Below are 25,688 nucleotides of genomic sequence, written 5' to 3' on the forward strand. Positions count from 1 at the left end.
TTGTTGTGGATTATTGAAGTTTTATAAAGCAGCAGAGGTGAGGAAGCTATGTTTATAAAAACAAGGATAGTATAGACTGTAGATTATATAGTGACTCGGTGCTTATAATCACTGAGTGATAAACAACTAATTTTAAAATCTAGATAATCTTTATCAACCTGGGTACTATTTTATAGATTGATGCTCCAAATAAAGACCTCATTTGTTTATAGATTATTCATTTATTCAACTCATAACTACTTACATAGTACCTGTTTTTATTAGATATTTTTTGTGCTGTGGCTCCAGAGTTAACAACACTGACAAGATTCACACTCTCACGGAATATTCACCCTAGTGGGGGAGTGAAAAATTAATGTTTACAAATGATGAAATGTTCTATAAAGGGGTTCAAAGGACGATGGAGATAAAGACTGCTTTTGCTAGCATGGATCAGGCTTCTGTGAGAAGGTGAAGTTTGAGCTGAGGGAGAGCTAATGGAATAATATTTTTTAAATGGGTGGAGGTCAGGGTTGAATGGAAGAAATGGAACTGTGCTCTAGACAGCGATTAGCAAAGAGCATGAGACAAAAATCCTAAACACTTGAGGTTTAACAGGAGGGAGAAAGAGAGTAGTGGAGCTGAAGATAGTTCAAATCCAGGTACACCTATACATTGATAGGGAATTGACAAAAGTCAAGCCTGATTCAGAAGAGGCTATCAAATGGTCTTTGCTGAAAGCAGAGGCTACCAAAAGATGCTTACCTGTATTTCATCAACTGTAAGAGAGCGTTTGGCTTTTTGAATAATACCAAATCAGGACTAGCATTGTTGAAAGCATAAAAGAGGGAGTTGTAAGGAACATAGGATCCCCAGCACATATTGTGAGCTTAATAATGTTACTGTATCTCATTAAATTTCAATGACTTGATTTCCTTAGAAGTACAACACTCTCATTTCTACCTTATAGACATATTTCCCTCCATTGTAAAGGCAAGTTTAAAAAGAAAATAAATATATGAAAAATAAAAATTTTTCTAGCTGACTTAAAAAATATTCCAAAATGAAATTTCCATAAGGTTTTGTACTCATTTATTTTGTTTGTTTCTTTCTTTTTTTTAATAACTCATTTTATTGAGGCTCATACAACTCTTATTACAATCCATACATATATCAATTGAGTAAAGCAACCTCATACATTAGTTGCCCTCATCATTCTCAAAGTTCGCCTTACACTTGGGTTCCTGGAATCAGCTCATTTTCCTTTTTTCCTTCACCCTCCCTCCCCTCTCCCCCCTCCCTCACGAACCCTTAATAACTTATAAATTATTACTCTATCCTATCTTACACTGCCCGGTGTCTCCCCTCACCCACTTTCCTGTTGCCCATCCCCCAGAGAGGAGGTTATATGTAGATCGCTGAGATTAGTTCCCCCTTTCTATACCCCCTTCCCTCCCGGTGTCACCACTCTCACAGCTGGTCCTGAGGGGTTCATCCGTCCTAGATTCCCTGTGTTTCCAGATCCCTACTGCACCGCTGTGTATCCTCTGGTCTAACCAGGTTTGCAAAGTAGAATTGGGATCATGATAATTGGGGGGTGGGGGGAGAAAGCGTTCAAGAACTAGAGGAAGATTTTGAGTTTCATTGTTGCTACACTGAACCCTGAGTGACTCATCACCTCCTCACTACCCCTCTGCAAGGGATGTCTACAGATGGGCATTGGGTCCCCATCATGTACTCCCCTAATTCACGATGCTATAATTTTTTTCATCACCTTTGTTGCTTGAAACCTGATCCCCTCGGCTCTTCATGATCACACATGTTGATGTGCTGCTTCCATGTGGGCTTTGTTGCATCTGGGCTAGATGTCTGCTTGTTTACTTTCAAGCCTTTAAGTCCCAAACGCTATATCTCTCCATAGCCAGGCACCATCAGCCTTCTTCACCACACTTATTTATGTACACATTAGTCTTCAGCGTTTATGTGGGGAAGGTGATCACACAATGATGGTTTTTGTTCTTTGGTGCCTGCTACCTGGTCCTTCAACACCTTGTATTCACCTAGGCTTGTGTGCTTCTTCTCTGTGGGCTTTGTTGCTTCCTAGCTAGATGGCCGCTTGTTTACCTTCAAGCCTTCACGACCCCAGATGCTATATCTTTTTGATAGCCGGGCACCATCAGCTTTCTTCACCACGTTTGCTTTGCCTGTCTTCAGCGATCATGTCGGGAAGGTGGGTATCATGGAATGACCATTTAGCTGAGCAAGGTGCTATTGTATTGAGGGAGTGTGCATGAGAAGGCCCAAAGTCCACCTGCTACCATACTACTGAACCTATAGATATATATACACATAGGTCTATTTCCCCCATAATCATAAATATATTTACATATGTACATGTATGTATTTAGGCTTCTATGTATGTCCTTTGCTTCCTACTCCTTTCCTCTATTTCCTTACACTTTCTTCCTGTCCCACTACCATGTTCAGCCTTCATTCTGGTTTCAGTAATTCCTCTCAGTTACCTTGCCCTTGGTCTCTCCCTACCAGTCCTCCCATCCCCTTACTCCACTGGTTTTGAACCATTTGTTTTTCCCTTGTCCCTGGGTTGGGACAAGGATATATGAAATATATGAAAAATAAAAATTTCATCTTCATGAAAATATATTTTTCTAGCTGACTTAAAAATATTCCAAAATGAGATGTCCATAAGATTTTGTACTCATTTATTTTTTTAAAAAATTAAATACCTTCTGATTTAAGTCTGTAAGAGCAAATATTAGACATTAAGATAGTGGATAACTTGCTCACCAAGTTTGAAAAAATGAGCATCATGATTTATATTCAATCAATACTCATGGTTTATATTCAATCAATTATGCATTTCTTCCAATTAGACCTACATTTGAGGTGTTTTTTTAAAATTTTCTGTCATGACAAGCCATAAAGCCAAGTTGCAAAATAGCTGCACTTCAATGGGGACATTTGAATCTCTGAATAACCAAATGTCAACCCAAGTTTGTCATAAATATTGAAGCTTATTATTGTTAGTTTTTATTAGAAATAAATTTGTCTTTTCCTTATATGAAAGACATTTAACAACTTAGAGACTTGGTCAGTTAGAATTCCAACGAGCTATGCGGTCTTCAATTTATATTGCTGAAGTCTCCACTCACCAGAGCTATTTTCCATAACAGCTACAAACTTGTTGTAAAGCTACAACTTGCTTAAAATTCAAAAGGAAATGTTTACTGAAAATCCACCATTACTTAGGAAACAATTTTAATATGGATAAAAGGATTGCATAACAATAAGAAGAGGACATAACTAAATTGCAAAAATAAAAAAAGAAGGGAATTTTGGAATCCTGAATATAATTGACTACGAAATCAAGGAAAAGATGCGGGCTTCCAGGAAAATGACACTGAAATAGGGGTACCCACATTGGGAGAACCATGGCAATTATTGGGTGTGGGGTCTGGGAGGCCAAGTGTGTGGCCCGGGCTATGCCATTAGGCCTCACAGCACCCCAGGACTCTTCTCTGTGGGCTGATGTTCCCCATGGCTTTGATACGCCCTGTCCCCTCCTCAACCTATATGCACTGTGGAGCTGCTGCAACCTGTGGTCTGGTGCCAGGACCACCTTAGACTACAACACCCATGACAGTGTAGCTTCTCCTGCTGTGTGGCTGTCCCCTGCTAGCCCACACCATACACTGCCTCTGCAATCACTCTGCCTAGTACCATCCTCACTGCCTATGACCACCCCACTAGTGCTGCTTGAGAGTGCCACCTGAACTGCCTTCCAAATAGATAACACCAACTGTCTAGGGAGAGAGAAAAAAACCCCAGTGAGAAAGAGACACAGCCCGGCATCACAGCATAGTTGGTAGTAGTCCATAGACTCACTCTTACTAGCCTCCCAGAGAGAAAACACAGCGCTCCAGGAAACTCGGGAGAATGCCACCCCCCTCCCCCAAAGATCCAAGAAATTTACACGCAGACACCACCCACATTAGCAACCACTACAAGAAAGCAAGAGAAATATAGTGCAATGTCTGAGTAGGACCTGAACCTAGCAACGTACATAGAAGAAGCAGACTTTGGCCTACCTAAAAAAGAATGTTGCTTAAAGTCATACAGGGTATGAGGAAGTCAATTCAGAAAAATGATGAAATAATAGAGAAATATAATCTACATATCAAAGAGAAATACAATTGTTAAGGAACAATGCAAGAGAATCAAAGAATAAGGTAAGTGATCTCATCAACAGTCTGGAAACAGCAGAGAACTGAATCGGTGACCTTGAATATAGCCAAGCACAATTCAACAAACAGAAAGGCAATCAAACAAGACAATCAAAGAAGCTGGAAAAAAACCTAAGAACAATGAGCGATGCTATGAAGAGGGAAAATATTCAAATAATTGGGATAGCGGAGCAGAATATAATGAAGACATCAACAGCCAAAATAGCATGGCAATTCCTGGAAGAAAACATCCCCAATCTAATGAATAAGAACAAGACAATAAATCAGGAAGCAGAGAGGACACCAATTAAACTGAACACCAAGAAGGACACACCAAGGCATATAGTAGTCAAATTATCCAACTTTGAGGAAAATGAAAAATCCTTAGAGTAGCTGGGGGGGGGGGGTGAAGACAGTCACCTATAAGGTTACTCAGATAAGCATATGCTCAGAATTATCAGTCAAAACCATGAAGAAGAGGAGAGAATGGAGTAGCATCTTCTGAAAGTTGAAGAATAACGGTAACCCAAGAATCCTCTATTCCGCAAAACTATCCAGAAAAATAGATGGAGAAGTAAGAGTCCTCCTGGATAAGGAAAATTTTAGAGAATACGTTAAAAACAACAACAAAAAGATTACTGCAAAAAATTCTTTCCAACTCAATTTGGACAGACGAACCAACCTCCACAGAGCACAAACATGAGAACACCACATAGTGTAACACTATCCAGAAGTCAGCTCACTCAAAGCAACACCGAAATTTCATTTACTTAACAGTGAAAAGAAGACAGGAATGAATCCCACCCACACATATATAATACACTCCCAAGGAAATAGGTAGGAAAATAACTAATACAAAAGGTATGAGATGTCAGCAAAGAACCCACTGATGGATGTAATAACTTTGAATGTCAGTGGTCTGAATTCACCCATTAAAAGTCAAAGGCTAGCAGATTGGATTAGTAAATAAAACCTATCAATCCGCTCTATGCAAGAGACACATCTCAAACTTGCAGACAAAAACAGGTTGAGGAATAAAGGCTGGTGAAAAGTATACTAAGCTAATGGCAATTTTTTTTAAAAGACAAGAGTTGCAATCCTAATCTCTGACAAAATTGATCTCAAGGTATAGGTCATAACTAGAGATGAAAATGGGCAGTGCATATAATGCTTAAGGTATCAGTAGACAAAGAGCCAGTGAGCATAATACATATATACATGCCCAACAACAGACTCACAAAATTCATCAATCAAATCCTACAAAAGATGAAAAAAGGAATCACAAGTTCAATAATCATAGTAGGAAAGTTCAATACACCACTCTCTGAGAAAGATAATTGGGAAAGAAAATCCACAGGGAGCCTACAGAATTAAACTCTGCAATTAGATGATTCGATCTAATAGACATGTTCAGAACTCCCCACCCAACTGCAAAAAAAAAAAATCACATTATTTTCAAGTGAACATGACATATATTTGAAAATAGACCACATGCTGAGACACAAGTCAAACTTAAGTAAATTGAATCATATAGAGTTCACTTGGATTTCCTTCTCTGACCACTACATCATAAAGCTGAAAATCAACAAAAGAAAGATTAAAAAAACAAACAAAAACCGATAAAATACTTGGAGGATGAATAATTTTCTTTTTCAAACGGTGCAGGTACTGGTCCAAATTATAGACAAAATGAGGAAGATTCTAGAAATTAATGAAAATGAGAACACAGCATGCCAAAACCTATGGGATATATCCAAGGCAGTTATCAGAGGATGTTTGATAGCAATAAATGCACAAATAAAGGAGGAAGAGAGACTTATGGTCGATACTCTATCACAAAACCTTCAGCTGTTGGAAGAGAGTAAACAGAATAATTCTTCTAATAGGAAAAGAAAAGAAATAATAAATATCAAGGCAGAGATAAGAGTGGGAAAACCAGAATCCAATCAAAAAATTCAACACAGTAAAGACTTGGTTCTTTTAAAGGATTCACAGAATTGACAAACCGTTGGCAAATCCAACCAAAGATAGGAAGGAACAGACATCATTATCCAGGTTGAGGGAAGAAAGGAGAAATTACAATGGATCCTAATGAAATTAAAATATTACTTATACAGTACTATGAAAGTCTGTACTCCAATGAATTCAATAACTTGATAGACACACACAAATTCTTGGATGAACAGTTCCTCCCCAAGTATCTCAGGTAGATGTCAAGAACCAAAAAAGACCCATAGCAAAAGAAGAAATGCCATATATACTCGTGGATAAGCCGGGTTTTTTCAACACATTTTTAATGCAGTTTTTGTAGTAAAATTAGGTGTCCTGGCTGATATTCAGGTTGGTTAAATTTGAGTATATACGGTATATAAAATGAATAATTCATCATGACCAAGTGGGATTCGTACCAGGGATACAAGGATAGTTCAGCATCTGAAAATCTATCAACATTATTGTGTTAGTCTGGATAGACTAGAGAAACAAATTCAGGGAGACTTATATGTGTATAAGAAAGAGCTTTATATACAAGAGCAATTGAATATTGAAAAAGCATCCTAGTTCATAAATCCAGTGCAGATTAAGTCCTTAAAGCCGATATTAGCTTATATGTCTGATATCAATCTATAAATTTCTCTTCAGACTCATGAAACACATGCAATGATGCTGAATGTAGGAAGATCACAGGTCAGTGGGTGGAAATTCTTGAGGATCCAGTGGCAGTGGAAGCATCTCAACACGTGGCTCCTTCAGCTCCTGGTTTCTAGCATAGCTCTGTGTGTCTTCTCAGCTGGGATGTCTCCCAGGGAGCAAGCCTGTGTTCTGCCTCCAGTGAGTTATTTATCTCCTTAGCCTCTCCAAATGAGGTGATCAAGCTGTGACATGATTGAAAGGCTAAACTCCACCCCTTCATTCATAAACCTCAAATTGACAACAGATTATGTAACTACCACAATTATCCACCATGCCGACAAGAAAAGGGACAAGAATCACATGATAATATCAATAGACACAGAAAAAGCATTTTACAACATTCAACACCATTCCAAATAAGACACTCAAGAAGATAGGCTTGGAAGGAAATTACCTTAATACAGTGTTTCTCAACCTTCCTAATACAGTTCCTCATGTTGTGGTGACCCCCAACCATAAAGTCATTTTTGTTGTTACATCATAACTGTAATTTTACTACTGTTGTGATTTGGGTGACCCCTGTGAAAGGGTTGTTCAACCCCCAAAGGGGTTGTAACCTACAAGCTGAGAACCACTGGCTTAATTTAATGCAAGCTATACATGGAAAACCAACAGCAGCATTACAATCAATGGAGAAAAGATTTTTAAAATTCCTACTGAAAGAGGGGACCAGAGAAGGGTGCCCCTTGTCCCCACTTATTTTCTTTTTCTCTTTTGGTGTCTTATCTACCGTATATACTCGAGTATAAGCCGACCTGAATATCAGCCAGGGCACCTAATTGTACCACAAAAACTGCATTAAAAATGTACGGAAAAACTCGGCTTTTACACAAGTATATATGGTATATAAGATTGGTAGGATAAGAAATGCCAAGGAGACACTGACAGGACTGTAGGTTCTTGGGGTGGAGTGAGGGTGGGCAAAGGGGTGGAGGTGGGGGGGTGGTGAGTGGTGAGTCAGTAATGACAGGGAGAGGAGACTAGCAAGGGTTCTAAAATTGACGATGAGGAAAGGGTGCAGTGTTCCTGGTTGTATTTGATCAATAGAAATGTATCCAAGACAAATAAATGAGAGGTGAATGATGGATAAACATGATAGTGGGGAAGAGAAAAGAAAAAGAGGAAGGAATAAGAAAGTAATAATTATATATATAGGTAGAAATATAGATATTTGCATATGTAAATATATGAAACTAGGTGTATTTGTCTATATATATATATATGTAAATTCAGTATGGAAGCAGATGGACTTGGGGCCTCTACTTAAATCTTACCTCAGTACAAGAACAATTTGTTCTAACAATGTGGCACTGTATGATACTCACCTTCACGACAGGATCACTGAAGACAAAGTGGGTGCATAAGTAAATGTAGTATAGAAAGCTGATGGTGCCCAGCTATTAAAAGATTTGACACGTGGGGTCTTAAAGGCTTGAGGTTAAACAAGCAGCCATCTAGCAGAGAATCAAAAAATCTCATATGGAAGAAGCACACCAACCTGTGTGATTCTGAGATATCGAAGGGAATAGGCATTAGAAGTTCAAAAACAAGTAATCAAATGGTGAAGGAGCATAGACAAAGTGGAGACCGAGACCCACCTGTAGGATAATTGGACAGTCCCTTATAGAAGGGTCACATGGAAGAGAAGATAAATTTAGGGAGCGGTATAGCACTGATGAAACACATAACTATCCTCTCGTTCTTTAATACCCTCCCCAACTATTCTGTTCTTAGTTTTACCTCATTAATCTTGGGAGGCCTGTGTATGTTCATTGGTATAATTAACATTTGTATAATTGTTCAATGCATGAAATCCAAGACAGATAAACTCTTCAGAAATAGTAGTGGGTGCAATGATTGCCTGAGGGTACAGGAAGGGGAGGGGGAGAGCTGATAGCAATGATGACTGTGTAACCCCACTCTAGGGGAATGAATTGCTGGTGAATGGATACATAATAATATATAATATAGTAAGGGCTCCTGGGGTGTAGGGTGGGGGAGGGACGAGAGGGGATAAAGGGAAGCTGATGTCAAAGAGCTCAAGAAGAAAGAAATTGTATTGAAATGGATGGCGGTAGCATTTGTAGAATTAAGCTTGATCTAACTGAAATATAAATCTGTACGAATGCCCATTAAAAAAAAAAAAGAAAGATGCGAGATGTCCCTTTACCTTTGGGATAATGAATAAAATGAAATGAGAAGTGGGTACCATAGAAACCTAGTTTTCATTTATAAAATTGGAATATTGTTAGCTAGAATATGAAGATGTCAAGCTTTAAATGTAGTTACTTTTAGACTGCCTTACACTAAGTGCAAACAATTCAGCTCCATATGGTTCTGTCATCTGGCAAATCATGGAGAATTATGGTGATGGCAGTGATTAGTAAATGTTGTGTAATAAAATGACTGGCGACATATGAAATAGATAAGGTTAATGTCACCCTCCTGGAATCCCATGCATGCCCTAATGCCTGCGGTATTGATGGAAACCTACTTCAGATAACCGTTTCCCTGGAATTATTATACCAACACCACAAGCAAATCATCAAAGATGACTGCCATTTTTCTACCCAAACTGTTCTATGCATAGCCTTCAGATAGCAGTCCTTGCCTCCAAAGACCACAATTATCTGTTAATTAGAGTCCAAGCTTTCATTATTGACTTTTGGTTAATTGATATGGCCCTTTACCCATGGTTCTTTATATCATACATATGGATCTGGGTTTTATAAGCCTGTGGCTGTGACCCCATTTGAGAGGGTTTTTGCTGACAGACAAGAGTAGAGTGGGCTTGAGAACTGGTCTTGCTGGAGGGTGTGAACCAAGCATGCCCTTCGTTTCCTCAAGACATCCTTTAGACAACTTTACTAGGGGCTGTGATTTAAGATACATCCTTTGTTTTCTTTGGAGCTAAGAGACAAACTCACATCTCAATCAAAACCATTCCTGGATGTTTAAGGATCATCTGGGACATAGAGAGAAATCATAGGACAGCTTGTTGGAGCTTGTCCAAGATCTGTCTGAAATGGCAGAGACCAGCAAGACCAGACTTTGGGAAACCTCTCTTCCGCTGGCTTGAGACAGAGTGAAAGGTTGGCTGACTTCCTGGCCCCTGGAGGCAAAGGTCAAGGGAACAAGAGACTGAAGATCAGAGACACTTGGCTACTGGCTGAGAAGCGGTGTTGCTATGAACCAATGACTGGGTCCCTTTTGTTTGCTGATTCTGATTAGTGGTAACTTATTAACTTCCCTATCTCTCACTCCCACTGCCCTATACGACAGGGCAGAACTGCTCCTGTGGGGTTCTGAGACTACAACTGTTTCTAGAAGAAGAAAACCTTGACTTTCTTCCACGGAGAAGATGGTGGTTTTGAACAACTGACTTTGTGGTTAGCAGCCCAAAGAGTAACCACTGTACCACCAGAAGTCTGCAACTTCCATAATAAGCCCTTTTAAATGAGTGTATTGTGTGTAAATTCTGTGTGGTCATTGCAATGAATTATTGAACCGAGCGTAGAAATAGAGTGCTGTGGGTGGAACTGCTGGTGTCAATAGGTAAAGGTGGAGGGCACATGGAGGCAGGCTTGACTTCTACTCGTGACAATAGGGAAGTCAGAGGAAGTCAGATAGTTCCATCCCCACTGCTGTTTATTGCAGTTTGTCTATGGAATTTCAGAAGGTACTGATGAAATGGCAAAGCCCATAAATGTGGTATGAACAATAGGGTCTAAGACGTCATCAGCTGGGCTTAAGGCTGTCCGGAAAGCGCCCAAAGGAAGAGCGGATGAACAAGCTGAAAGGGAAATTAAGAAGCAGTATGTAACACAAGCAGCTGGGAAAGGGAAACAGAGCAGCTGATGAGCAGGAGGAAAGGAGAAAGGAAACATTTCAGTGAAAACCCATTATTACTGGGGAAACAATTTTTAATATGGCTAAAAGGCCTGCTTAAAAATAAACAGATTCAACTACATTACAAAAAATAAAATAGAAGAAGGGAATTCTGGAATCATGAATATAGCTGAATGCCGAATCAAGAAAGAAATATGTAAGATGTTTCTTAAACTTTGGGATAATGAATGAAATTAAATTAGAAGTGAGTACCATGAAAACCCAGTTTCCATCTATAATACTGGAATATTTTTAAATAGAAGATGAATAAATATTAATATGCCGATCTTCCTTAAAAGTAGTAGTTATATGTAGACTGTCTAGAACTAAATACAACCAATCCCCCTCCATGTGCTTCTGTTACCTGGTAAGTCATGGAGAATTATGGTGACGGTAGTGATTAATATACATCATGTAAATAAATGACTAGCATCATATGCTACAGTTCAGCAGCAGGTTCTTAAGCAGGTATGAAATAAACTGGTGTGTTTTCTATTGATGTATAACAATTATCTCAAATTTAGTAATTTATAACAATGAGCATTTATTTTCTAACACAGCTGCTGCGGGTCAGAAATCCAAGGGAAACCTAGCTGAGCCATTCTGTCTTGGTTGTTTCAGGAGATTTTAGTCAAGTTATTGGCCATAGTTCTAGTAATTGGAAAGTTTGAATCAGGCTTGAGTTACTCAAACAAATTCACTATCACGAGTCAATCTGAGCACATTTTTAATGCAGTTTTTGTGGTAAAATCAAGTGCCTCGGTTGGTATTTGGGTTGTCTTTTTTTTTTTAAACATTTTATTAGGGGCTCATACAACTCTTATCACAATCCATACATATACATACATCAATTGTATAAAGCACATCTGTACATTCTTTGCCCTAATCATTTTCTTTTTTTTCCTTTTCTTTTTTTACATTTTATTAGGGGCTCATACAACTCTTATCACAATCCATACATATACATACATCAATTGTATAAAGCACATCCATACATTCCCTGCCCCAATCATTCTCAAAGCATTTGCTCTCCACTTAAGCCCTTTGCATCAGGTCCTCTTTTTTTTCCCCTCCCTCCCCTTTCCCCCCTCCCTCATGTGCCCTTGGTAATTTATGCATTGTTATTTTGTCATATCTTTCCCTATCCGGAGTCTCCCTTCCCCCCTTCTCTGCCGTCCATCTCCCAGGGAGGAGGTCACATGTGGATCCTTGTAATCAGTTCCCCATTTCCAACCCACTCACCCTCCACTCTTCTAGCATCGCCCCTCACACCCTTGGTCCTGAAGGTATCATCCACCCTGGATTCAGGTTGTCTTATACTTGAGTATATATGGTTTGTTAAACCTTCTGGGTACAGGAGATGGAATCTCATAGCACTTTTTCTACTTTGCCTTCGAACCATACATATTTTCCCACCCTGATGGACTATATATAAATTATTGGAGAATATATCTATATATAATTATTATTCTTTATGACCTAGCAAATTGTCCTGTATGCAATATAGGTTGTTAAACTGGGCTGGATTGAAATGACTTGAGGTGACTAAGGGAGCTCCCTAGAGGCAAGGATGGTGAGACTTCATCTTACATACTTTGGACATGATGTCAGGAGAGACAGAGAAAGAGAGGAAGGTCCTCAAGGAGGCGGACTGAAACTGGCAGCAACAGTGAGCTCAAGCACAGGAACAATTGTGAGCATTGTACAGATCAGGGAGTGTTTCATTCTGTTGTACATAGGGGTCACTATGGGTCAGGACCAACTCAATGGCACATAACAACCAGCAACAAGAGAAGTGCTAGCAGCATTGAGAGCCCCCTGAATTTAGGCAGTGTGAACACATGGTCTATAGATCGGTGGAGTTGTGTGTTTTCCTTCAGCAGTCCCCTGGGATTCAGGAAAGGAACAGAGAAAGCCAAGTGGTTAGTGAGCAACATAGAATTCTGGACAGCTGATGTGGTTGTGTCATGGCTGGTCACCAGGACCACGTGATGTAGGTGAGGCTAACCATGAGAAACACCACCCACAGGTTAGGGGCATCCCTCAGTCAGACAAGAGAGACTGGCATGCGCCCCCAGGAAGTTGCTGATGGTCAACATCAGCACCATGTTTCAGCTTGTGAAAAAGAAATGTCTAGAGAGAGCAAAGTAACCTTTAAAATGTTTTCCTTTCCTTTGAGAGGTTTCTCTTGTACCAGGAGATTTCTCAGTTCACTAAGACCATGGATATTTGAACCATCTCAGTGTCTGGAGTACAGCTTCAGGGAGAACCGAGGATGCATGCAGCTGCACACACCAGCAGTTGTTACTGAAGTAGTGGTAAACACACACTGCGCTCTTACTGCAGTGGTCCCGGACACTTTCACGTATTAGGAGTTTTAAATCGCACAACACTGCAATGAGACAAAACCAACATCTGGAAACATTTAAAATTTTCCTGTGGCTACACTGTTATTTAGAGGTAAAGCAGGAATTTGAATCCAGGCAGTCTGACATGAACTGTGTTCTTAAATATTATAGCATAACATCTCCTGGCCAACCCTTAACTACTGCGATCTATCGCTATATGAAGGACAACAAGGAAAGGCTTAGATTTAGACGTCTAAATTAGATTCTTAAAATGGAGAGAAATTTAATATTTTTTATATTGGACAGAAATGGTCTAAAAGTTGAAGTAGTGTGTATATTATTTGAAAAGAAAATAATTGCAGAAAATCTTTTTACAATTTGGGCATACATTAAAATGTTTGTCTTGTTTCCTTAATATTTGCTAGAGTTGTCCTCACATAGCGTTGGGGCTTAAACAGAAGGGCAGCAATGAGGATGGCAAAGGCTGGGGGGTGTCTCATTTTGATCTGTTGTGCACCAGGTTGCTATGGATTGGAGGTGACTCAATGGCATCCCATAGCAACGACGATGTCAATAATTTGGTAGGAAAGGTTCTTATTCAGCAGGCGGTTGTATATCTCCTTTGGGATCATTCCAGGAACCCAAACTCGATATTTCCCAAACTGACTTTCTTATAATTTCTCCAAAAATTTCCTCTCTAATTAAATCACCAGGCACCAGTTGCCCATACCAGAAACCAACCACTCGCCACATAATCTACTTTGTCCCAGTGGAATCAATTTCCAGGACTTGTCAAAGCACCCATTCACTTCTAGAGCATTTCTCTTGGTTTCCAATTGGTGACCCTCCTCCATCCTTGATTCATTCTCCACCCTGCTGTCTTTCTAAAATAAACATTCCGCCATGCCCCTCCCCTTGAGTGGATGTTAAACAGGGAAGGGGAAGACTGCATTACTTACCTGGGTTGTAATGCTAACATGGTGTTTCCTGTTTGGTTTGGGCCTAGTGGGTATGTGTTGGGCTGCAATCTTCGAAGTCTGAGGGAGAAAGAAGGGCTTTGTACTGCCATAAAGACTCAGACTCATAGGAGCAGGCAGTTCTACCCTGTTCTGTAGCGTCACTGTGCGTTCACATGGATTGACTTAATAGCAGTGAGTTTGGCTTTAAAAAAATCTTTCCAAGCATACTGCTCTTCACTCTATGGTTTTTTATTCCCCCCACCCCACCCCACCCCATTCCTTCTCTAGAGATGTAATGCTTACTTATCCAAGCCTTGCCTTAGCGCTTTCCTCAGACTCGAGGTCTTTCCCCTCTTTGTCCCACCACGCATCCCACTCCTTCATCTCTGTAAATGGTATTTTATTGTGTCTTAGTGAAAGTTTACCTAGAAAATCAGGTTCCCATTTAAGAATTTCAAAATATAAATTGTTCCGTCACATTGGTTACATCTTTTCACCTCATGTCAGCATTCTCATTATTTGCATTCTGTTTGTTCTATTATGTCCACTAGCTCCTACTCATTCGTATGGTCTTGGCTTCAGTAACCTGCATGGCAGCATCCTTTCTGGGAAGAGTTCCTTACATTCTCAAGGTCACATGAGATGTTCAGACAACCTTCTGCATCTCTTCCGCCACAGCACTCTTCACACTGAGGAGTTTGCCTTTCTGTGATAGAAACGTGTAGTTTTTGGATTTATTTGATGCAAGCTTTTGATCAACAGCACACTCCCAATTTTTTAGTTGTTTTTTATTTAATCTACAGAAGAGACTCCCAAAATAATAATAATAAACTGCAAGGGAGGGAAGTAGGATTAGGCCCTCCCCTATCCCAATGTTCCCCATCTTCCCGTGCCAAACACTCCTAATTTATAATCTGATTTATAGCAGAAAACAGAAGTTTCCTTGTAGAGTATCTACGTTGTAACTTGGTTTTTAGGGTTGCAGTATGACTGAAAATAGAGTTAGTTTCAGAAAAATCAGAGAAACTTGAGCACTCATTTCTTCTTCATGACTGTGCCTAGTGTAAACTTTTGATTCTCTCTGCCTAAAGCTTACCCTGGGCCTGCTGGGCAGATACGCAGTGTCCCTGCCTCTCTGTTAGGCACCCTCCCTGCTGTCCACTGGGGAATGACCATTAATGTTACTCTCTCTCCAGCAGCTGGGCTCACAGCACGTTGTCGTGGAGCTCTTTCTGGACTTCTGAAAACAGAAGTTTGTTTACCACTTGAAAAATGTGTGCTACAAATTATTCAATTTTGATTAAATAATGTTCAAATTCTCCGTAATAGATAACTCATGAGGAAAACATTGGCATACCTATTTATGTATTGGATAAGAACTATTTTTTCAACTTAATTAACTATTTGAGGAGAGATATTTAATTTTATGTGGTTTTTTTCTATCCACTAAGGTAAGAACAAATCATCGATGGTTTCTAAAACTAACTTCAGCCTTCATTCTAGCATAAGTTTGCATTTGGGGACTTAATATTTCATCTAATGATGGCTTAATAAAATTTAGGAAAGTTTATTCATCCTTTCTGTTTCCCCTTGTTAAGGAAAGACCATAATGGAGTTTTAAATTCCTATTTGGACACAACATTCACTGAACATAGGGTACTTATGCTGGAATACTTAGGGAACTGCAAATTAATTTAGAATTGAGTGGAATGGTTGCTGCATCTAAACCAATGAACTGCTGCTGACTCTTTAATATCTCTAAAGGGAAAACAAGCTTATACAATCTTGCTAACCACCTTACAATGAGCTGTCACCTTCAATGTACCTTTAATAGACTTGCTTTTTCTTAAAGGGGAAGATGGGGAACAGAAAGTGTATCATTTCATTCACACGGACTTTGTCTGGAAGTGCGGCTGTGATATGATTTCTGTCAGAAACAATCTGCTTGATAGTTCTCTGTCTTTGCTTGGGAACACACAGTGGCTTGTCTGTTTTCTAACCCCGGGTGCTGGAATATGCTGCCTTGTCAAACAGCATTTGTCTCCTCTCGCTACCTGCTCGTGGCACGCAGCTCAGCCTCACCACAGTGGCAGAGAAAGCCTCAAGGCTCAGCATCTGTCTCTTCATGTAATTAACTGCAGCCCCGGATAGGGAGCAAAACAGAGATTGTGTGCTGTGAAAGAGTAATGTGTCCAGACAGGAGTTTCTAAGCAAGGTAGAGCTTTGTCAGTGGCTCTGTTCAAACAAGAGAGCACGGGATTGTGCCTCAAATGTTTTGAGCGATCGACAGATAACTTTGGAAAACTCATCGTGTGCCAGTTGCTCCATCAAAATGTCTTTACTGGACAATTTGAGCATCAAAATAAGTACCTGGAGTAGTGAATTATTGTACATTAGATAAAATAAGAGTCGATGAGTCCACACTCATATTAAGTAGTTAACTTTAAAATGGAAAAGAGAAGTTCTTTCTTACAGTACAGACAACTAGTAAGTGAACAAATGATGGAGTTAGCAAACCATCATTTCACAACCACAATAAGAATAGATGGTTCCAGCAAGAATCACACGTGAATGCTATTAGTGGGGGATTAAAGTTTGATAAGGATCAGAATATATACAGTCTCAAGGTATTGCCCACACATTTTAATGATATTTATTGAGAAATGCCTTGCTAACGCGCCCCCCACCTTTGTCTCTCACCGATAGCTTCTATATCTATGACTAAATATCAAACTAAATTAAAATAATAACTGGATCTAGGTAAAGGATATATGGGAACCTTCTTGTTTTTGTTTTGTAGCTTTTCCCTAGTTTGGAATTACATAAAACTTAGTAAGTAACAAAAAGTAGTGCTGATTTGTCCTTTTGTGGTTTCCTTTCCAAGTAATTAGGACACAGCTAAGTCCATGACAGGGTTGGCTCCCTTTAACATGGCATTAGCAAAAATGAATTATGCTACCCCCAAGCCTGACCCACCAGCTGCCATCAAAGTTTCGTTAATGTAACATGTTCTCCAGTCAACGCCTGCTTTCTCTTGGGACCAGAGCGACATCCCGAGTACTTGTTTTTCACTGAGATCCACTGAGAAACGTGCAGTCCATGAAGATTTTGAAGTGAGACGTGAATATCTGCACGTGTCTCTTCTTGACGCTCTTTACAGTCCCTCTGACCTTATGGAAGAGGGCTCTGAAATGTAGCAAATGCATGCTTGTGATTCCTCTTCTGTCATTCCTAATAAGCTTGCTTTCAAGAAGCAGCAGGCAAAGAATCCTCCTCTTTTAAGATCCTGTTGTGTAGCCACAGCCGGCCTGATCATTGCTTCCATGAGAAAAAGAGACTAAATATTATAATAAGCAGTGCAACTAGTATTAGAGACAATAATACCAAACTCCTGGACATTTTTGTTATTCATTTAATGTCAAAGTATGGTGATGCTTAAATTAATAGATTAATAATTTAACTTCAAAGTTGGAATTAAGCAATTCTGTGCGTGTCAGAAAGAGTGCTCATTATTCACAAATAGCTGATTCCGTTTCCCTAGCATGCTTCTTTATGCACCAACACCCTTGGGGTTGCCCTTGAATTGATGACGGGTCTGACCACTCATTCACAGCCAGAGAAGACATTCCCTCCTATTTGCAGCCACTTGCTTTGACCAGTTCTTTTCTACCGGGTGACTAAACAGAAGGAAGTTCACTTCCTCCCCATGAAGAGAAAGAGTCAAGCCCAACCCATGAAGAGAAAGAGTCAAGCCCAAACACTAGTCCCCTTTGCAACTGGATCTAGCTTGCCTAAGCTGTGAGATGGCTTTTGGTGTGCTTCCAAGATCACTATAAATACTTGATTTGTTTGACAGTTGTATTTTTGGTATTTATTGTAAATTTGAAAAAAATTGTTTTGAGTTATATGTGCATGAGAGGACTTACAAAAATTCATTTTAAAATGGCATCAAAAGATACTAGAAAGTTTCCACAAACATTTTGAAGGAAAAATAGATAGAACGGATCTGGTAACATGGTGAGTTACACATTTGGCTACCAGTCACAAGGTCAGCAGTTTGAACTCACCAGCCACTGCACAGGAGAAAGAAGAGGCTTTCTGCTACAGTATATATTTTTCTGCCTCAGAAGCCCAAGGGTGACGAGAGCTCTCTCCTGCCTTCTTGTCTCCCATCTCCACATGTACCACTGAAGAGGAGCTGAAGGGAGCATGCTACCATGAAATGTGCCTGATTTCTTTATTTTACTCTCTCCTATCTCTCCTATACTCTATGACTTTACTACAATCCTTATATATCTTAGCTGTATGATAGCACCTACCGAACCCGCAGTTAGTTGTGGGGGGCTGGTGTACCTCCACAGAAAATATCTACTCGATACCTACTTGATTAATCAGGAAAAATTGGCTTTCTGTTTACACTCCATCTCTAAGCTGCTCCCAGGACCTAGTTTTGGAGTACTGCCTGGTGCTGTCACCACTTCTCTGGTACAAGGTAAATGCCTTTACTCTTTGAGAGAGGCTGTTGGAAGCTGTTGAGTTGGTTCTGGCTCATAATGACCCAAGATGCCACACAAAGAAACACTGTTGGGCCTGGGCCATCCTCATACTTGTTCTCATCGCTGCCGACACTGTGTCAAGCCACCTCCTCAGGGTCTTTCTCTTTTTTGCTTCCCCAAGCACGCTGTCATTCTCCACAGTACCGAGACAAAGTCTGGCCATTGCGTCTAAGGAGCATTCTGGCTAGACTTCTTCCAAGACAGATTTGTCTGTTCTTTTGGCACTCCATGGTACTTTCAAGATTCTCTGCGGTCTTTTTTGGTCTTTCTTATTCAGTGCCCGACTATCACATACATATGAGGCGATTGAAAAAGCCATGGCTTTGATCTGGTGCACCTTTGTCCTCAAACTAGCATTCTTGCTTTTCAGCATTTTAAAGGGGTAGAAGTCATGTACAGCAGATTTGTCCTAACATAATAGAACACATTATGGGGAGGTCAGTAGATGCAGCTTTGATTCATATTTCCTAAACTTTGATTTTTTTTAACTTTTAAAGTAATACCTAGATACAGAAGAACTTATATACCGTATCTGAGCAAAGATGCATAGCAGTAAAATGAACATCAGTGTGCCAACTACCTGCGGAGAAAGCAGAACACGGCCAAGATCGGCCTCCTCAGCCAGAGACCTCCCCCTCTCATACATTCCTCTGCCTCTGCCAGTACCTCGTAGCAGACACTTTGAATTTTGTTCAGATTTGTAATTTTGAATTTTGTTCATGGTACTTTATCACTTCGTATGTACTCTAAACAGTTAAAAGGGGGCTTCAAAAATGCATGGAAATGGAATGAAAGATAATGGAATTTTTCCATGGACTTTTTGAAACCCCCTGGCATTATTTAGTTGTAGCTGTTTTTGAGTTTTGTGAAAATGATATTATAATTAATATGTATTTTTAAAAACTTGCTTTCCCGCTTAATTTTGTTTCTAGGAGTCTTCCTTGCCATTACTCATAACGGATTCATTTTCACTTACCCCTAGCATTCCCCGGTGCGAATGCACCGTTTCTCCATCAGGTCTCTGAGGGCACAGTGGGCCGTGCATTTGGGCTTCTAACTGCCGAGTCAGCGGTTCAAAATCACCCGTCGCTCCGGGCTATGTGAGACTTTCTACCCTCAGGAAAAGTTTCAGACAGCTCTCTTCCTGGTCTGCGTCGTCATGGCGCAGGATCAAAGTGAAAGAAAGAACCCTGGAGCCCGCGGGCGGGCGTCCACAAGCTCTGCCGCCCCATGTGTGCGGTGGAGAGTGGAGACAGATGGAGCCGGGCAGCCCAGGTGCTGGAGCAGCGCACTGGCCAAACCCCATCTTCTCTTAGCCTGACACACCGTCAGATCCGTTGGCATAAGGGAAAATGAAAAAATTGTCCACAGAGCCAAGGCAGAGGACATCTTGGAGAAAGGTCTAAAGGTGCGGGAGTACGAGTTATGGAAAACAGCTTCCCTGATACTGGGAATTTTGGACTTGGGATCCAGGAACACATCAACCTGGGGATCAAGTAGGACCGGAGCATCGGTTTCTATGGCCTGGACTTCTCCGCGGTGCTGGGGAGGCCGGACCTCAGCATGGCCCACAAGAAACACAGAACAGGCCGCTTCTGGGCCAAACACAGAATCGGCAAAGAACAGGCCATGTGCTAGATCCAGCAGAAGTATGATGGGATCTCCTTCCTGGCAAATAATTCCCTGTTTTCAAAAGGCCAATAAAAAGTTTACAGTGAAAAAAAAAAGAAGCCCAAGGGCAGTTCTACTCTGTCCTATAAGGATTACTATGAATTGGACTTGACTTGGTGGTGAGTTTGGTTACACACACACACACACACACACACACACACACACACACGCTGCGTTGAAATATAAATATAGAAATACTGAAATATAGACATTCCTCCCTTTATCTTTTATTTTACAATGAAAGAGGTCTAAAGAAGTTATATTGTCCAAATGCCTTAGTTTAGGATTAGAAACTGAAACCCAGGGCGGTCTAAATTGCTGGTTGTAAGGGTTGGAATTTGAAGTAGAGATGTCAGGATCCCAGGCTGGCCTTCTCTTGATATGTTGCTTCTTTCATGAGCCTCTGCCCAAGAACCTGTTTAATTAAAAAAAAATTTTGGGGGAAATAAAATCATAACCAATAACTCAACCTACTACCACAAAGTCATTATGGGGATCGATTCTATTTCTTCAGTCCTTTAGCTTCAGATATGCCGAGAGTGTTCTGTCTTCTTGCCTTTCTAACTCAGGTCTTTGCACATTTCATTATAATATGTCTTCTCGACCTGCCCAATACCATTTCCTGTCCAGCTCTTTTGCTTCCATTTGTTTTAGGAACTCTAAGTTCAAGAGCACATTTCAGAGCGTCGTCTGCCATCCACTTTAGTCTTTTCTTTCTTGTCTTTTAGATGGCCTGTCGCTTTCTTCATGTCCGATGTTCTTTATGTCATCCCACAGCTCATCAGTTCTTCTATTATTAGTATTCAATGAGCCAAATCTATTTCTGAGATGTCCTAGAAATTCAGGTGGGATATACTCCAGGCCATTTTTTGGCTCTTGCGGACTTGCTTCAGTTGTCTTCATCTTCAGCTTGAACTTACACATGAGTCTAGGCAGCTTATGTAACTGACATGTGTCCATCAGTTGGTCATATTATAGCGGCCTGCTTGTTGCTGTGACACTGGAAGATATGTTACTGGCATTTCAATTGCCAGCAGGGTCACCCAGGGTAAACAGGTGTCAGCAGAGCTTCCAGACTGGGAGAAGACCATGAAGAAAGAAGAGGCTGTCTACTTCTGAGAAAGTAGCCATTGAAAACCTCATGAAAGCAGCCAGTAGGAGGAATGGTGTGGAAAGGTGGAGAGGGAAGGAACCAGGAAGAAAAATATAGGAATAAAAAAGATGCCATCATGAGCTTAAGCTGCGGATATCTGGGGTGGCAGACATGCGGTACTCAATGGAGTGACACCTGGAAGGGCTACTGGGAGGAAGTGAGCCAGGTGGACCACCAGGTGAAGGAGCGGCTTAGTGGGGTCATGACAAGCTGCCAAGTGAGTGGATGTGGGAGTGACTACCCCTTTGGTCATCAGCATATGCTGAGTAATGAAGGGGGCAATCATGCCTCTCTGGCTACTGGAAACCAGTGTGGCTGCTGGCACAGTCCAGGGAGAGTCAAGCTAATTCTCTGCCCCTGCAGTAATAATGTAAAAGGCCTAAGTGGAATCTGGGCCAGTTAGCAATTCACGGCTTACTCGCTGTTTTCATGTTCTTTGGAGCTCAGAGTTCTAGAATTGCCTCCCTCATGTGGGGGATCAGCCTCCCCACAACTGATGGGTCCTAAGGGGTGGATCTGTAATGGAAGGGTAAATTAAAGCGACATCAGACAAGATGAAGCATGCAAGGGCTACCTCCACAGTCATAATTTCAGGAGCCAGGTCTCTACAGAGAGAGGGAGAAAAGTAATCTCAGGGGTGTAGATAATCTTGGGCACGCAGGCCGTGCATGGTAGGCGCATAAGTAGCAGGAAGGGGTTGTACAATAGGCATATAACAGAAGAGGGATGAGCTAGGGACATACACGCAGTAGAAAGGGGAGGCACTGACGCACACGTGAGAGGAAAGCACATAAGTAACAAGATGGGACGACTCTGGAGTCAAGATAGCAAACTAACCTTGGTCATCTCTGAGCTGGCTTGATCTTAGGTGTCTTTGAGTTCTTCTACAGGGGAAGGGAGTGGGGCCTACTTAAGGTGGGACAGACAATAGGGTCTGATTGCCTCAGATGACTGATGACCTTGAGGCAGATAGCTCTGCAAGCAGTTGACTCTCGGGAGTATAGTGACCATGTGTTTGCAGACAGTACCTTAAATTAGGGTCATTATGGGGCGGGGCGAGCTCTGAGGGGAAGAACTTTTAGTTAAGAGAATGTGAGTGGGACGCATCTTCAACCTACGAACATGAAGGTTCCCTCCACGGAAGTCTTGGCCTCCCAGACTCCGTCACGTACGAATGTTGAGAGTTTGTTTGCATATGCTCTCTTCCAGGTTTTCAGTTTCCCACAACCTCAGCTGGATTTCTTGAGTTTTTTTTTATAAATGGCCTCAATAGTGCCCCCAGTCTACCACTTTGGATCCTGTTCCCGGCTGCCTTATGTTAAATTGGATATTTGCTTGTTGAGGAGCCTCCAAAAGTGACACAGGGAACTAAGCATTTGGCTAACTGTGAGGTGAGTGGTCCAAGCCCAGCAGCGACTCCAAAGGAAGCAGATGACACGTCTGCTTTCATAAAGATTTCCAGGCTCGCACAGGGTCAGACAAACCCCTCAGGAACAGAAATGGGAGTAGCGATACCAGGAGGGTAAGGGGAAGGTGGGGAGAGAAGAGGAGGAAGGGGGAACTGATTGCAATGATCAACACATAGCACCCCGCCCAGCACCCAGGGTAACAAATAATAGAAACTGTTGGGGAAGGGAGACAGCGGTCAGTAAAATATGATAATAAAAATAATCTATAATTTATCCAGTGGTCACAAGTGAAAAAAGAGAAGCTGATACCAAGGGCTCAAATAGAAAGTAAATGTTCAGAAAATAATGGTGGCAACAAATATGCTTGATACAATTGATGTATGGATTGTTATAAGAGTTGTAAGAGCTCCCAATACAATGATCTTTAAAAATATATTTGCAGGCTTGGCAGCCTTCTCGAGCAGTTCCAGAGTGTCGGGTAGGGTCTCTTCTGAGTTGGAATACACTTGGTAGCAGTGGTTTGGTAGTAGATTTATTTGCTTTCTTATTGCTAAGTGTTAAGAGTTCTTTACATTTCAGGACATGAGTCCTTTATCAGATATGTATTTAAAAATATTTCCCTCTGGCCTGTGCCTTCTTTTTTCAATCTTTTAACTGTTTTTCCCAGAGCACAAGTATAATTTGGAAAATGAATTTCTAGAATTTTGAGTGGTAAAAGAGCACAACCTTGTTGCACACCTTTCCTGATTGTAAACTGCAGGACATCTCGTTCTGTTTGAAAAACTCTTTCTCCATGTAGAGGTTGCACGTGAGCACAATGAAGTGTTCTGGATTCCCAGTCTTTGCAATGCTATCATAGTTTTGCGTAGTTCCCACACTGCTTTGGCATCTCCACTAAATGTGTGCAAACATCTTTCTGATTCTCTGCTTTCAGCCAAGACCCGCCAGACATTTAAAAAAAAATGACATCCCTCATTTCATGTCATTTTCTGAATCTGGCTAGAATTTACAACAGCTCTATGTCAATCTGCTGCAACTGTGATAATTTTCTTCAAGAAAAGTTTACTTGTGTGTGATATTAATTGTATTGTTTAATCATTTTCACCCTCCTTGGGATCACTCTTCTTTGGAATGGGCACAAATATAGATCTTTGCCAGTAATTTGACCAGCTAGTAGTTATCTTCTAAATCTCTTGACAAATGAGATTCCCAGCATTGCATCTGTTTTTGAAACCTCTCTGTGGTGGTTATATAATCATTTAATCAATTTGAGGATTAAGAGTGTAGGGGTGGAGTCTAGCTTGTCAATAAGATCATAGTCAATGAGGCCTCTGTGTGGGCATGGCCTTCTCCTGAGAATTCTGGGAAATCTGGTATTTTCCTCCTTGGAGGTGGGAGACTCTCTGCTCACACCCTGGGAGACATAGCAGCTGACAAGACATATGGACCCACCCTGATGCAGAGACCCCTGTCAGCGCTGAGATGTTTCCAATGCCACTGGATCCAAGGACTTTCTACCCACTGGCCTGTGATCTTCTACATTCGACATCACTGCATGTGTTTCATGAGTCTGAAGAGGACTTTATAGATTGGTATCAGACATATGGGCTAATATTGAACTTATGGACTTGATCTTTACTGGGCTGGATGTTTGCTGAATGTTCAATTGCTCTTGTATATAAACCTCTTTCTTATACACATATGTGTGTCCATGAATTTGTTTCTCTAGTCTACCCAGACTAACACACTCTCAATTGATATTTTTGTGAATTCCTGGAGCCTTATTTTTCATCAATTTCTTCAGCATAGTTGTGACCTTGGGCTTAAATTTTGTGTAGCTAAAGCAAAAGGAAGGAATGAAGTAAAAACCTGAATGGAAGATGTCCAGAAGTGATTCCAGAAGACAAAGTAAAGTATTATAATGACATGGATAAAGACCTAGAGCTAGAAACTGAGAGGGAAGAATCTCCTCAACATGTCTCAAGGTGAAAGAACTGAGGAAAAACTCAAGCTTCAAATCATCTGATGAGCAAAAAAAAATTGGATGACACAGAGACCCACAGAAGATGGAAGGAATACACGGCATCACTGTGCCTGGAAGAACTGGTTGACCTTCACCCATTTTAGGAAGTAACATGACCAAGAACCAATGATATTCAAGGAAGCTAGTCAAGCAGTCCTAAAGGCATTGGCAAAAAAACTTCAATACGAAGATATTTAAGTTATCTAGTTATTCTTGAGTGAGTTTTTGCAGTTTGTGCCTTTCAAAGAGTGGGTGCATCTCTTCTAACCTGCTGAACGTACAGGCTGGGAGTTGGTTGAAGTATTTCGTTATACTTTAATGTCTGTAGAGTTAGTAGTGAAGTCTCTTCTTTCACTTAGGAAAGTAGTCAGTTGTGCATTCTCTCTCTGTCATTTGTCAGTCTACTTATAAGATTACGAATGTTAACTTTTCATTTCAATGATTTTCTCTTTAATTTTTGGGTTAAATTTTATTATGCTCTGTTTTATTATTTACTTCCTTCTGTTTATTTTTATTCAATTTACTCTTAAATGAGATGCTGTTTTATTTTATTTCATATTAAGTAGAATTTAGTTAGTATTCAGTAAAGTTAAACCTCTTCTATGACCAGCTATTAAGAATTATGGTAGAATATTCTATCACATACGAAAACTGAGTTCAATTCTACAACATTAGCTGTTTGACAAATTCAATACTCATCTTCATAAAATATGATATATCAAAACAAATTTCCTCTCATTTTATTTTAAATTCTTTAGAGCAAGACT

The 25,688-nt window shown here is 40.5% G+C and overlaps 1 protein-coding gene and 1 pseudogene across 1 annotated transcript in view; both read left to right on the forward strand.

Annotated features, from left to right (window-relative positions):
- DCDC1 (doublecortin domain containing 1) overlaps positions 1-25,688 on the forward strand; it is a 469,848-nt gene that overhangs the window by 326,415 nt on the left and 117,745 nt on the right. The window lies entirely within an intron of this gene.
- LOC142444272 (large ribosomal subunit protein uL5-like) lies at positions 19,825-20,369 on the forward strand (annotated as a pseudogene).

Source organism: Tenrec ecaudatus, chromosome 4, assembly GCF_050624435.1.
Source record: "Tenrec ecaudatus isolate mTenEca1 chromosome 4, mTenEca1.hap1, whole genome shotgun sequence".
Lineage (NCBI taxonomy): Eukaryota > Metazoa > Chordata > Mammalia > Afrosoricida > Tenrecidae > Tenrec > Tenrec ecaudatus.